The sequence below is a fragment of the Bactrocera neohumeralis genome, unplaced genomic scaffold (genome assembly GCF_024586455.1).
Source record: "Bactrocera neohumeralis isolate Rockhampton unplaced genomic scaffold, APGP_CSIRO_Bneo_wtdbg2-racon-allhic-juicebox.fasta_v2 cluster11, whole genome shotgun sequence".
Taxonomy (NCBI): Eukaryota; Metazoa; Arthropoda; class Insecta; order Diptera; family Tephritidae; genus Bactrocera; species Bactrocera neohumeralis.
The window spans coordinates 21603653-21618204 of record NW_026089624.1 but is presented as its reverse complement, the minus strand read 5'-3'; the positions used below and the strand labels follow the sequence as shown (position 1 = coordinate 21618204).

Here is a 14552-nt window from a genome sequence, read left to right as displayed (position 1 = left end):
TTTTTTTTAAAAAAAACGCATAAAATTTGCAAAATCTCATCGGTTCTTTATTTGAAACGTTAGATTGGTTCATGACATTTACTTTTTGAAGATAATTTCATTTAAATGTTGACCGCGGCTGCGTCTTAGGTGGTCCATTCGGAAAGTCCAATTTTGGGCAACTTTTTCGAGCATTTCGGCCGGAATAGCCCGAATTTCTTCGGAAATGTTGTCTTCCAAAGCTGGAATAGTTGCTGGCTTATTTCTGTAGACTTTAGACTTGACGTAGCCCCACAAAAAATAGTCTAAAGGCGTTAAATCGCATGATCTTGGTGGCCAACTGCCCATGCATCCCGAAAAATGCACTGTTTGGTGTGGTTTGTACGCTGGTGGAATCATTGGACCGTATTTTTTCAAAGATGCTGTTGGACGCAACGTTACGGTGAATGGCGATCGCTATCGTTCGATGCTAACAAACTTTTTGTTGCCAAAAATGGAAGAACTGAACTTGGTTGACATGTGGTTTCAACAAGATGGCGCTACATGCCACACAGCTCGCGATTCTATGGCCATTTTGAGGGAAAACTTCGGAGAACAATTCATCTCAAGAAATGGACCCGTAAGTTGGCCACCAAGATCATGCGATTTAACGCCTTTAGACTATTTTTTGTGGGGCTACGTCAAGTCTAAAGTCTACAGAAATAAGCCAGCAACTATTCCAGCTTTGGAAGACAACATTTCCGAAGAAATTCGGGCTATTCCGGCCGAAATGCTCGAAAAAGTTGCCCAAAATTGGACTTTCCGAATGGACCACCTAAGACGCAGCCGCGGTCAACATTTAAATGAAATTATCTTCAAAAAGTAAATGTCATGAACCAATCTAACGTTTCAAATAAAGAACCGATGAGATTTTGCAAATTTTATGCGTTTTTTTTTTAAAAAAGTTATCAAGCTCTTAAAAAATCACCCGATAGTTCTCAGATTGACAAAAAATACTGCAATGTAGAACTATATTTCTACCGAACTAATGGATGCGAGCCAATGTCAGCCAGGAATTACTATTATTATTGTTTTTAAGAAAACTGTAAGAAAACTCCAAAAATTAATAAGAATTTGAAAAAGTAGTTGCTAAATATTGTACACAATTTTCTTTACATATTTTGTGAATTCTTAGCCGTTAAGCAGGAATACCTTGAACGAAATATTGGCAAAATAGTGCCCGTATGCGGTCAATTGATTGTCCGGTTATAGGAATTTGGTTTGTATGAAAATATTAATGAAAACGTTATGTACATGATACGGAGGACTGTCCGTATCGGGGAATTCGACTGTTCGTGTATTTATAAATTTAGATCTATCACTATTGCTTCTGGCTATGTTTTCGTTTTACACAGATTGTCGTATATTATTTCTGCCAACTATAATGAAGGGATTTCCACTCTTAAATAAAAGTGTTCCTGCTAATTTTAACTGTGCAGTAGGGGCATAGACCACATTGCCTAAACTATGTGGATGTAATAGCTTTTCCGAACAACAATATTGACTACAGATTTTGTAACCTTGAATCATTTCAGATTTTTAACAGATGTTACAAAAGTATAAATATTTTTAGATGTTAGTTAATCTTAAATAAAATGTATTATTGCTGTCTTAGAAAAACGCAATTGTATGTAAATATTTGCATATATACATACTATACAAGCTACGTAATACATGTGTGACGTATTCTTATTATATTATTTTGTCAATGTTTATTACTTTAATTTGTTTAGATATATAAACTAAATGTTAATAAAAAATTAAAGAAATATGCAAGTTTTGAAATAAAATATTTTTTTTTTATTTTATTTCATTCCATACATATGCTTTGTAACACACAAAAAATTGGACATTTTTTATTTTTAAATATTTTGAATTCGAGAGTATGAGCCTTAAACGATTAATAATAACCCAACGCTTATCTTCCTCCCGCTCAACCGAGGCGAGGAGTACAATTGGTATCTTTTTCTTCTTATTCTTAGTTGGCGTTGACACCGCTTATGCCAGGATTTCCAATGTACCTTCAGACAAGAGACAAGAACTGCTTACTGTTGCATTTAGTTGACACCGCTTATGCCAGGATTTCCAATGTACCTTCAGACAAGAGACAAGAACTGCTTACTGTTGCATTTAGAAATTTCACAAGGAATATTATGCCAAGCATTTTCCTTCGACTAGCTAGTTTAGGTAGATGTATTAGTTTTAAATTCATAGCCCAGAAACCCATCGCAAATGCCCTAATCCGAAAAGTAAAATTTTTTTTTTGAATTAATCTATCTTTCAGAACAGATTTGGTAATTAGGGTTCACATAGCCATATTCCAACATAGACCTAATCAAAGTTGTAAAAATAGTTTTAGTAATATACAGGCCTCTAAGTTCTTTATGCCAGCATGAACAAATCTAAGAACACCTTTTGCTTTCGAAGTTATGGTATCTCTACGAAGATTAAATTTAGGGTCCCTAGTAACTCTCAAATAAACAAGTTGAAAGCTGGTACTTCTTAACTAAGATACTGTGAAAGTGTCAGGCCATTTCTTCCAAACATATCATACTCCTGCAACTTGAAAAGATTAAAGCCAAGGAAGTGGTTCGGTACATAAGACCTGTTAGTTAAAAGGGTCTAGCGCGAATTTTCAGTAGATTTTACTCATTTTAAGCCCAAGTATGCACCGTTATAAGAAAAACACGCTTTTTCAATTTTATTAAGATAACTCTTTAAAAAGTCACCAGGAAGTTCGAATGATTTTCACTAAATTTTAATTACATATCTGACATATTGATTGATATTTTCGGTAAAAAGTCAACTATAGGTACTGGGTCCACATATTCAGTACCTGAGAGTTAGAACAGTTTTAGTTCGATTTATGCAATTCTTAATCAGAAGATGGCTTATCTCATATGCACTATCCGTTCAAAGTTTTATTCTAATATATTAATTCATTCTTGATTTGTTTACTGGAAAGTAAATGTTTCAAATACTATAGAATTTAAAGTACATAAGTGTTTAAATGAGTTAAGCCTCCCCCCTCAATTTTTCGTCCTCGAATGATCCTCCGCGCTGCAACGTATCGATCTTACGCGGCGCCACGTCGATATCTCCTGCTATCACTCGGTTTGGGAACTATATCCACCCCGTTCAACATACATAACTTTGTATTTAACACTTGCGCTAAATAAACCTTTAAAATAAAATTATTGACATTTTAAAATAAAGCATTTTATATTTAACGAGTGTGAAAGTGGTCGGTTATCCTTTTTGAAAAATTGGACAGCAATTTATTCAATAAGAATGTCAGAGGAAGGTCTCGTATCAAATTTAGTTAAAATCGGTTCGGCGGATCTAAATGCCTTTGATTTCACCTAAAAGTGGGCGAGATAGATATATGTTTATTTATATATACATGATCAGGGTGACGAGAAAAGTTGAAATCCGGTTGACCATTGCCACACCCACAAATCGCAATTAACCGAAAATTTATAAAGTCTCATAACTAAACACTAAATAAAGATATAAAATTCCAATTTGACACAGGGCATCGCAGTAGTAAATGGCATCTGTCGGCAAAATTTATTGAAAATGTGGCCGTGGCCCCGCTCTCTAAAAAGTTTAATGTATGTATCTCTTAAGCCACTAAAGCTACAACAACAAATATTACAAGAACTTCTATCGATACTGTGAACACGGATGAAATCGGATGAAAACCCCGCTCTCTCCTCACATAACTGCACTGTTCAAAACCACTAAATGCGCGATAAATCTATAACTAAATGCGATAGAAACGTAAAAATTTGCCACCGGGATGGTACGGCCAGGCTTTATAGGGGCCGATGTGTGAAATGCCATATCTCAGGACCCGACTTACCATTTCGACAAAATTTGGTACGTGGCATTATTTTTTTTTTTATATCACGTTGTAAAAATGAACGAAATCGGACTAAAAGCAAGCCTACTTAACATGTAACACAATTTTAAATTCCAGTTGATTCTTTTATTTTCTACTAGCTAATATCTGGATTTTCGAACATCCGGCTGTCTTTACTCAATATGATTAGTTTTTTAGTAAGTGATGATATATTAATAATATATGGCATTGGGAAAAATAGGTAAAATCTGGTCGATACTACCTCAACTTCCTATACTAAATATAATGGTTTTCGTTTTTCTAACAAATTTTATGTGTCTGTATGTATAGTATATGTTTATATAAAATTGCTTGAATTTGATTCTCAGGTTGATTTTTTACACCATAAAGTATTTCCTTGGCTTTGATTCATGTAAGTTGCAAGAGTATGATCGGTTGCACCCGAACTTAGCCTTTCCTTTCTTGTTTATAATAACATTTATAGTTTTTAATTGCAAATATTTTCAAATTCAATTTAAATCGTGGAAAGAGCATAATTTCTCCATTAAATTTTCCAGTCAAATTGATTGCTACAATAATTGAAATTATGCTCAATAATAATAAGTGAACAAATTTTCATCAGGAGTTTATGTGATGTCATTTCGGATATATCTAGCTAATCTATATTTTCATTTTCATCAACAACAATAGCGAATGATTTAAAAAACATTTGATAGCCTTTTGTATCTGGAAATTAATTTCGACAACGTCTACATTTTAGGTCGCTAATGTAGCCGAATTACTGAGCCAGTTGTGATCCGACCACTTATTATTATTATTATTGTCAGTTTATTTAGTAAGTAAATTACAAAAATAAACTTTATACTAAGGTGCTAGCACAGAAAGCGCCATCGACCGGTGGTATGTTAGACGTATAATTTAATTACGTATATTTCAAACATCGTACAGAATGTTGCTAAGTCTTAAGATATTCATTAAACTATATACATTTTTGTTTACGAGAGTACACCTAGTACTTACACAAAATTTGTAAAGACTAAGATAAATGTACTATAAATAAATGCGAGGCGGTGTGCAGATGACGCAGCGAAAGATCGTGCTGATTCGATGTAGCCCGGTGGTTACTTATGTGTCGATCTTGATGTAGCGCTCTGGATTACTAACGACTCGAATTAACGCACTCAGGATCGGTGAATTATATATCGGCGTAGAGGTGTTAACGCGGCGCAGTGTATATATGAATGTTTTGTAGATGAATGTTGACGTGCGAAAGGTGTGTGTCGAATGTGTTCAACCTGCACAGCGGACCATCCTTTATGTTTTGTGGGTTGATGAAGAAGTGTGGTGAGTTGTGTTCTGTGGTAATGTATTCGGCTGTGGTATATTAGCTGTGTCTTACTAGGATGGGCCAGTTTTTCCCGGGTAGAGTAGGCTTAACTCATTTAAACAATTTTGTTTAGTAAATATTTTTAGTAGTTCTGGGATTAGGGGTAAGTTCAGCTGTTCTTGTACTTGTTTTATTTTGTGGCATTCTTCGGTTATATGTTGTATGGATATTGTTTCCAGGTTACACAGCTTGCATAGGGGCGCACTAGTTTTCTGCATTAAGTGTTGGCGTGTAAGCAGAGTGTGTCCGAGTCTCAGGCGAGTGAATTTCTATACGGATATCCTTTTACAGTCGTTGGGGAATAAGGTTGGTTTCCTATGGTGTTAAATTATTTGTAATGGTGTGTGTAATTTTCCCATGCTTCTAAACGTTTGTTCTGTAAATGGTGCTTAAAGTAGCGATTTATGTCGGATTTTGTTGTGGTTTGTTGTACTTGAATTGGTGCACGTATTGCGAAACGCGCTGCTTTGTCGGCTTCTTCGTTGCCTTTGATTCCTATATGTCCCACATTATTTTTATTTTGTTTTGGAATTGGATAAGCAAATCGCGGATTTCTGCTACTGTATTGTTGCGATGTAGGGTGTTGCATATTGCTTGAATGGTGGACAGCGAGTCTGTGCAGCTGATGTGTTTGCCCTTTTTCGTTTTAAATATTTTTATGGCGGATAATATGGCTTCCGATTCCGCTGTGAATATGGAGCAATATTCCTCGAGTCTTGAGAGTCGTAGCGTTTGGTGGTTATTGTCTATTATTGCATAACTGACTCCTGTGTTTGTTTTTGCTCCGTCGGTGTAGTGAAATTTACAGTTTTTATATTCATTTTGTATTTCCAGGAATAACTGGATGTAAACTGTTGCACTTGTATTGTTTTTTTTTTGTTGGTTAGATTTTTAATTATACTTGCTTTACTGAAACTCCACGGGGGGTTTTTGGGTGCGTATAATAGTTTTTTTGTAGTGTAATTCCTTTGTTTGTCGCGAAGTTTATGGTTTTGTGGATGGCAGTTGGAGACTTGTTATTAGTTTGTTTTTGTATTTTTTTGAAGTTGTAGAAGTGAGGTCGTTCCATCACGTTGATTATTTTGTAGTATAGCTTCGCTGTGACTTCTTCAATTCGTTGCTCTAAGCTGGGTATACCAGCTTCTGTAAGTATGTTAGTGATAGGCGTGGACGTAAATTCTCCTATGCAATAGCGAGCTGCCGCATGGTATGTTCCTTTTAGTTTGTTTAGATTTGCTTTAGCAGTACGTCCGTATATAGCTAGGCCGTAATCTAGCTTTGGCAAAAAAATGGCTTTAAAGATGTTTATGATTGTATTTATGTGGCAGTTGCTGTGAAAGCTTGCCAGACGTTTTATTAGGTTTAACCTGCTTGTTAGATCTTTTTTTCAGGTTCTCAACGTGGTTTGACCAGCTTAACTGTTTGTCGAAAGTTAGCCCAAGAATTTTTAATTTGTCGACGTAGCCGAGTGTTGTATTGTTGAGTGTTATGGTTACGGGGTTGCATGTTGTTTTTCTGCAAATGTGCAAAGCTTTGCACTTCGTGGTTGAAATTTTCGCTCCACTTGTTAGGCACCAATCATTGATATCTCTGTTTAGTTCGTTGAAATTGTTGCGCAAATTTTGGCAAGATTTGTACGAGTATTTCGCTGTTATGTATAGATCGTCCGCATAAATGCAGTGCTTGAAGTCTTTGTGTTGAAGTATAATTTTGTTAAGTTTTTCGAAAGCGATTTGAAATAAAACAACTGACAGTGGGGATCTTTGTGGTATCCCGTTTTGCAGCGTGTAAGTTTCGAAAAAATGTCCATTGAGCAGTACTCTAAACTTGCTCTTCGTTAAGAAGACTGTTATGTATTCTACTATCTTTTTACTTATCTTCCATTCGTGAAGTTGCATTCTAATTGTGTGTATGCCTATGTATAAGTCAATGGATATCACTGAAATATGGTTACTAGTTGATAGTGCTTTGTTTGTTACATAGTCTAAAAAAGGAGTGCATCCGTGGTGCTTTTGCCACTTTTGTATGCTAATTGATTTTATGACAATAGTTTATTTTTATTCATTACCCAGGTGAGCCTGTTTGCTATATAATTTTTCCATCAGTTTACTGACACATGAAATTAGTGAGACTGGTCGGTAGCCCTCTAGAGAATTTCCTTTTCTTTTTCCGGTTTTGTGAGTGGAATAATCGTTGCCAGTTTCCATTCCTGTGGGATGATGTTCGTGTTTAGTATTTTATTATAGAGGTTTAGAAGCCTTCGTGTCGCGACGAGTGGAAGGTTTTTAATCATTTTGTAGTTTATTTTATAGTGACCTGGGGTATTGCCTTTTAGTGCGTTTAGTGCAGTGTAGTATTCTGATAATGTAATATCTGTTTCCATTTTTTGTACGTGATTGTTTTGTCCGTTGGTGATGTATCCTGTTGCATTGTGTGCATATTTGAGTTCAATAAATTTTCTGTCGAAGTTGCTGTCACTTGCATATGACGACCATTTTTTGGCAAAGGAATTAGCTATGTCCTTAGGATCCGTAAAAGTATTATTAAAGTTATCTTTTATAGTCCTGATGGTGTTTGTAGTGTAATTTCCGTATAATTTATTAACATTGTGCCATAGTTCTTTCATTGATGTTCTATTGTTTATTGAGCTAGTAAATTCGAAGAATGATTTTCTTTTAGCGGCTTTGGCTTGCTTCTTAAACATTGCATACGCTTCTTTGTAGGCTATTCTATTTTCGCTAGTCACATTGTTTTTGGATATATACCAGAGATTTGGTTTGGTTGACCTTAGTTCAGTTAAGTGGTCGTTCCACCATTGCACTTTCTTTTTTGTGGTGTGTTGTTGGTATGTATGAGGAATAGCTTCATTTGCGGCTGCCATTATTAATTTTCTGAGTTTCGAAACTTCACTATGATATGTGATTATGGGATAGTGATCGCTTCCGTGCATGTCTTTTATAGTTTTCCAACCCAGGAAACTTGTGAGGCTAGCAGAAGCTAGTGAAATGTCCACGTGAGTGAGTGGGTGCACCGTTGTTGAGGATTGGCTTTGGCAAAAAAATGGCTTTAAAGATGTTTATGATTGTATTTATGTGGCAGTTGCTGTGAAAGCTTGCCAGACGTTTTATTAGGTTTAACCTGCTTGTTAGATCTTTTTTTCAGGTTCTCAACGTGGTTTGACCAGCTTAACTTTTTGTCGAAAGTTAGCCCAAGAATTTTTAATTTGTCGACGTAGCCGAGTGTTGTATTGTTGAGTGTTATGGTTACGGGGTTGCATGTTGTTTTTCTGCAAATGTGCAAAGCTTTGCACTTCGTGGTTGAAATTTTCGCTCCACTTGTTAGGCACCAATCATTGATATCTCTGTTTAGTTCGTTGAAATTGTTGCGCAAATTTTGGCAAGATTTGTACGAGTATTTCGCTGTTATGTATAGATCGTCCGCATAAATGCAGTGCTTGAAGTCTTTGTGTTGAAGTATAATTTTGTTAAGTTTTTCGAAAGCGATTTGAAATAAAACAACTGACAGTGGGGATCTTTGTGGTATCCCGTTTTGCAGCGTGTAAGTTTCGAAAAAATGTCCATTGAGCAGTACTCTAAACTTGCTCTTCGTTAAGAAGACTGTTATGTATTCTACTATCTTTTTACTTATCTTCCATTCGTGAAGTTGCATTCTAATTGTGTGTATGCCTATGTATAAGTCAATGGATATCACTGAAATATGGTTACTAGTTGATAGTGCTTTGTTTGTTACATAGTCTAAAAAAGGAGTGCATCCGTGGTGCTTTTGCCACTTTTGTATGCTAATTGATTTTATGACAATAGTTTATTTTTATTCATTACCCAGGTGAGCCTGTTTGCTATATAATTTTTCCATCAGTTTACTGACACATGAAATTAGTGAGACTGGTCGGTAGCCCTCTAGAGAATTTCCTTTTCTTTTTCCGGTTTTGTGAGTGGAATAATCGTTGCCAGTTTCCATTCCTGTGGGATGATGTTCGTGTTTAGTATTTTATTATAGAGGTTTAGAAGCCTTCGTGTCGCGACGAGTGGAAGGTTTTTAATCATTTTGTAGTTTATTTTATAGTGACCTGGGGTATTGCCTTTTAGTGCGTTTAGTGCAGTGTAGTATTCTGATAATGTAATATCTGTTTCCATTTTTTGTACGTGATTGTTTTGTCCGTTGGTGATGTATCCTGTTGCATTGTGTGCATATTTGAGTTCAATAAATTTTCTGTCGAAGTTGCTGTCACTTGCATATGACGACCATTTTTTGGCAAAGGAATTAGCTATGTCCTTAGGATCCGTAAAAGTATTATTAAAGTTATCTTTTATAGTCCTGATGGTGTTTGTAGTGTAATTTCCGTATAATTTATTAACATTGTGCCATAGTTCTTTCATTGATGTTCTATTGTTTATTGAGCTAGTAAATTCGAAGAATGATTTTCTTTTAGCGGCTTTGGCTTGCTTCTTAAACATTGCATACGCTTCTTTGTAGGCTATTCTATTTTCGCTAGTCACATTGTTTTTGGATATATACCAGAGATTTGGTTTGGTTGACCTTAGTTCAGTTAAGTGGTCGTTCCACCATTGCACTTTCTTTTTTGTGGTGTGTTGTTGGTATGTATGAGGAATAGCTTCATTTGCGGCTGCCATTATTAATTTTCTGAGTTTCGAAACTTCACTATGATATGTGATTATGGGATAGTGATCGCTTCCGTGCATGTCTTTTATAGTTTTCCAACCCAGGAAACTTGTGAGGCTAGCAGAAGCTAGTGAAATGTCCACGTGAGTGAGTGGGTGCACCGTTGTTGAGGATTGTCAAGTTGGATTGTGTTGAGAGTGTCTGTATTGGTTTTGGAAGATCCACATAGCTGGCTGTGTGCGTTGAAATCTCCTTAAAGAATATTGTGGCTATTGGGCTGATTTAACCTCATCTCAAGTTCAGCTTGTGGAATGGCTTGGGATGGTGGAATATATATTGATATTATTACTATTTTTATGTTTAGGTTTATTTCTGTTATGGCTACTTGTGTGTTTGGTGGTGCGGGGAGGGGCTTGTGCTGAATATTTTTCCTGATCAAGATAGCTGCACCTCCTGTTGCTTTCGGTGATGGTGGGCTTTTTATTGTTACATAGTTGCTGATTTTAATATCTTCGTTTTTGTGGTGGGTTTCTTGAAAGGCTATGATGTCTGGATTTTCTGCTTTGATAAGGATTCCATTGAAGGATTTTGAGGTTCATTGAGGATGATCGTATAACTCTCGTTTGAGTACACTAAATAAACTAAGTGGAGTTGTTTAGAGGTCTTGGTCGAATGACATCGAGTCTGAGCTATTGTCGATGTCGAGTGTTTCAGCTGATTTTTGGTTTGAATGGTTAGTTTTGTTGTTAATTTTGCTGCTTTTTGCTTTTATCTCTGCTTTCAGTTTTGATATAGCTCTATGGGATGTGGATTTTCGAAGTATTTTGATTTTGGTGCTTGGAGAGTTAAATGAAGTATTTTTGCGTGCTGGTGCTGGAAGTGTGCATGTGGTAGGGTTTTCACCATGTGAGGTTGTCACTATGTCGTCGTATGTTGTTATTGGTCTGTTCGGTTGATTTGTGTGTGCTGTATAGGATGTGTGGGTATTAAATCGTTTATATTAAATCGTTTATACGATGTCGGCTTATATAGATTGAGTGGGCGGTTTTTTGTCGACTTTTTGTAGCGTTTTAATAGCTTGTATTTCCCGTTCTTTGATGAAAATAGGGCAAACTTTGCTTGTTGATGCATGATTTGCGTCTTCCAGGAAGTTGTCAACGTAGTTTACGCAGGTTGGTTGAGAATTGCAAGCTTCGTTTGATTCCAGATCTAAATGACAGACTTGTGAACAGTTTTTGCATAGCTTTTTGCCTTGACAAAACTTGCTGATGTGACCGAAGCGTAGACAATTGTTGCATTTGGTAGGTAATGGAATGAAAGTGCGCACTTTTACCCTTTCATACCCGATGTTTATGTGTTCAGGGAGTTTTTGGGAATCAAAGGTAATTATAATTAGACCTGTTTCGATTAACTCATTATTTTGTTTTTTCAGTATTTTTTTGACTTCACTTATGTTTTGTGTAGCTCTTCGAGTATGTCTGCTTCGTTTATTCCGCGTAAATCGTTGCAGTAAATTACTCCTTTGCTTAAATTTAGTGTTTTGTGTAATGAGACACTAACTGAGATATTGTTATGCATTGAGGTAAGTTTAAGTAGTTTGTTTGCTTGAGTCGTATTTTTTGTTTTTACTAACAATGTGCCGGCGCTAGTCTTTTTGCAGTTTTCTACTTCACCATCACATGTGTAGTCTACAATTTTTTTAATGATAAATGGAGATAGTCCATTGAAAGATTCATTGTCCGTTCTAGTTATGATTAGGTGGGTCAAGCATATTGTATGTCAACCAATGGTTATTTGTGTTGTTTTACGTGTATTGTTTTTGTTATTTTATTTTCCCTTTTGGTTGAGCGTTTGTGTATCACTTGCGATTGTTTGTCACTTGTTAGTTAGCGAAAACCAATTTTTGTATGTAGCGATGTAGGGCAGAATGCAATTAGCATACACGTCTGTCTACCTTGAGATTCGCGCTAGTACTGATCCAACAACTTATTTTTTACTTTGAAGAATATAATGCATTTTTAAATTCACCATCTTGCTTATTTATCAATATTGATTATTTATCAAGTCTTTGGTATTCTGTGTCAAAAACCAAAAGCTCTTTTCTAGATAAATTATCTAGATGTCAAATGCTCTTGACAAATTCAACAACTGTTTGTGAAAATATTGTGAACACATTTTAATTGTAATTTTGATTGAAATTAAATAAAATAAAATGGAAGAAGACATATTATTATTGTTGCTGTTAGAAGAGGAGGAAAATTTAGAAAATAGAAATTGCGCGCGTTATTTCAGGAGTTTGAGGGATTCTACTGATCCATTTGCCCTCAGTGAAAGTGAGTTCATGAAAAATTTCCGACTGCCGCGTGATATTTGCCGGAGTCTAATAGATGACTTACGGCCTCATGATCAACAAAAGACTTCATTGCCTTTGACCATTAGAGCCCTGGCAACTTTAAATTTCTTTGGTCACGGTTCCTACCAAAAATGTGTCGGTAATAACTGCAACTTGCCAATGAGTCAGTCGTCACTCTCGAGAAGTATGCGGGCCGTGGCCAAACTTATAGTAAAAGTTAAAGGAGAAGAAATAAAATTTCCTAGTTCCACTGAGGAAGAAAATATAGTCAGAACCGGGTATGTACATACATGTGTATTAAAACAATTGGATTCATCTAAATCCACTGAGTTAAATTTCAGATTTTTCACAAAATACGGAATAAAGAGTACTATAGGAGCAATCGACTGTACACATGTTGCAATTATTGCTCCTGCGTCAAATAATATTGAACGTCCCCTTGGCTTATATTTAAATAGGAAGGGCTTCTACAGCATTAATGTCGAAGCGGTATGTTTTGTTGTGTATAAACTTAATAACTGACATACATAAGTTAACTTTCTCAGGTATGTGATCACCGTTTATGCTTCACGTTTCTAAATGCTAAATTTCCGGGTGCGACACATGACTCTGGAATTTGGGCAACTTCTGACCTACGAGAGCATCTCATTCGTCAACACACCAATGACTCTGTAGGGCACCGAAGGGAGTCGTGGCTGATTGGTGACCAAGGTTACCCTTTAGAACCTTGGCTCTTAACACCGGTCGGAAATCCTAGTACTTCTCAAGAGCGAAAGTATAATAAGCTACATTGTACTGTTTGCTGAAGCACCGGGTTCTACATTATTCCCATGAAATGTCCGCATTAATAATAAGCAGTTGTGTTATACTGCATAATATAATTACGAAAGCTGGTATTACTATGGACGCGGTGGACAACGAGGTTGAAGAAGACTCTGACCATGTAGTTAATTCCGGTGACTCTTTGCAGTATACACGAGAAGGTGAAAGGATAAGGGCAAGATATATATCTACACTTTAACACATTATTACACTATACACTACATTACTACTAACAATATGCATATATACACTGCACAATGACATTACACATTAACCTACTCCTGTTACATTATCCTTCTATTATTACACAATATAACGACTGCTTACAATATGTGTATACACAAGTCATATGTAAACATAATATCTAAACAGAAGCACACATCACCGCACTTAAAAGTAACCCCTGCATAGCCTGTGTCAGGCACATGCTAAGCTGCTCGGTCTGAGTCACGACATCTTCAGCTACAGAATAACACAACCAGATATAATTATCATTACTAACATTGTTTCATTAGTTTGAATAATTTATTTTAATAAAAACAAAGTCCATTAACATACATACATATGGATATGTACAAACAAGAAAACTAAAATTTTAAAAATAAGGAATTAAAAAAAATATAAAATTCAGTCTCCCAACTCTAATGACCAGAGTTTTGTTTTAAAACATTTATTAACTCTGCGACAACTCTTGTTAGGTCATGGATGGCATGTATTACTTCCCGGTGCTCCCGACGCTGTTCCTCTTCACGATGTTGCCTGTGTTCTTCAGCAGCATTCCTCTTTGCTATGTTAGCAATAAGAGTACTAATTAGCTTATTGCGCTCCCCTCGTGATGTCCTGGCATCCGAATCGGTGTCAATCTTAAAAAAAAAAAAATATTTATTAAAAACTACGTAAAAGCATATGTATGTTTGTATGTATGGATATATATATATATGGGCATATGTAAATACATATGCATTATGCAAATATGTATACATATACATATACTAGCGGGGCCCGGTGTGCGTTGCTACACCCATGCAACACTATAATGGAAACTTCTAGCATTTCTATTTTAATGTGAAATTTCAAAATATTTGTTTTATTTCAAAAAAAAAAATTTCTTAAGTCATTTCATTCGATTTTTGTTGTGTTGGTGAAGTATAATTTTTTTTGTTGTGAAAGTTCGAAAAATCTGTTTTATTTAATATTTTTCTTTCTTAAGCCAATACATTAGGATAAACAATATTTTTGGTTTTTCCATCTGTAGTAAAGATGAATAAGCAATGTGGCATTCCCACTCTTGAGCATGCCACGTAGGACTGGCCATGCGAAAAACACGGCTCTATCAAATTCAAACCGCACACTTTAAGCGTTTGCCCTTGTGCTTTATTTATCGACATTGCAAATGCCAGGCGCACTGGAAATTGCAAGCGCTTAAATTCGAAAGGCATGTCAGTCGGGATTATCGGAATACGTGG

The 14552-nt window shown here is 35.9% G+C and overlaps 1 pseudogene; it reads left to right on the top strand.

Moving 5' to 3' along the window:
• The first annotated feature begins 9172 nt into the window (after nt 1-9172).
• Nucleotides 9173-13730, top strand: LOC126766235 (putative nuclease HARBI1; annotated as a pseudogene).
• Nucleotides 13731-14552: the final 822 nt, after the last annotated feature.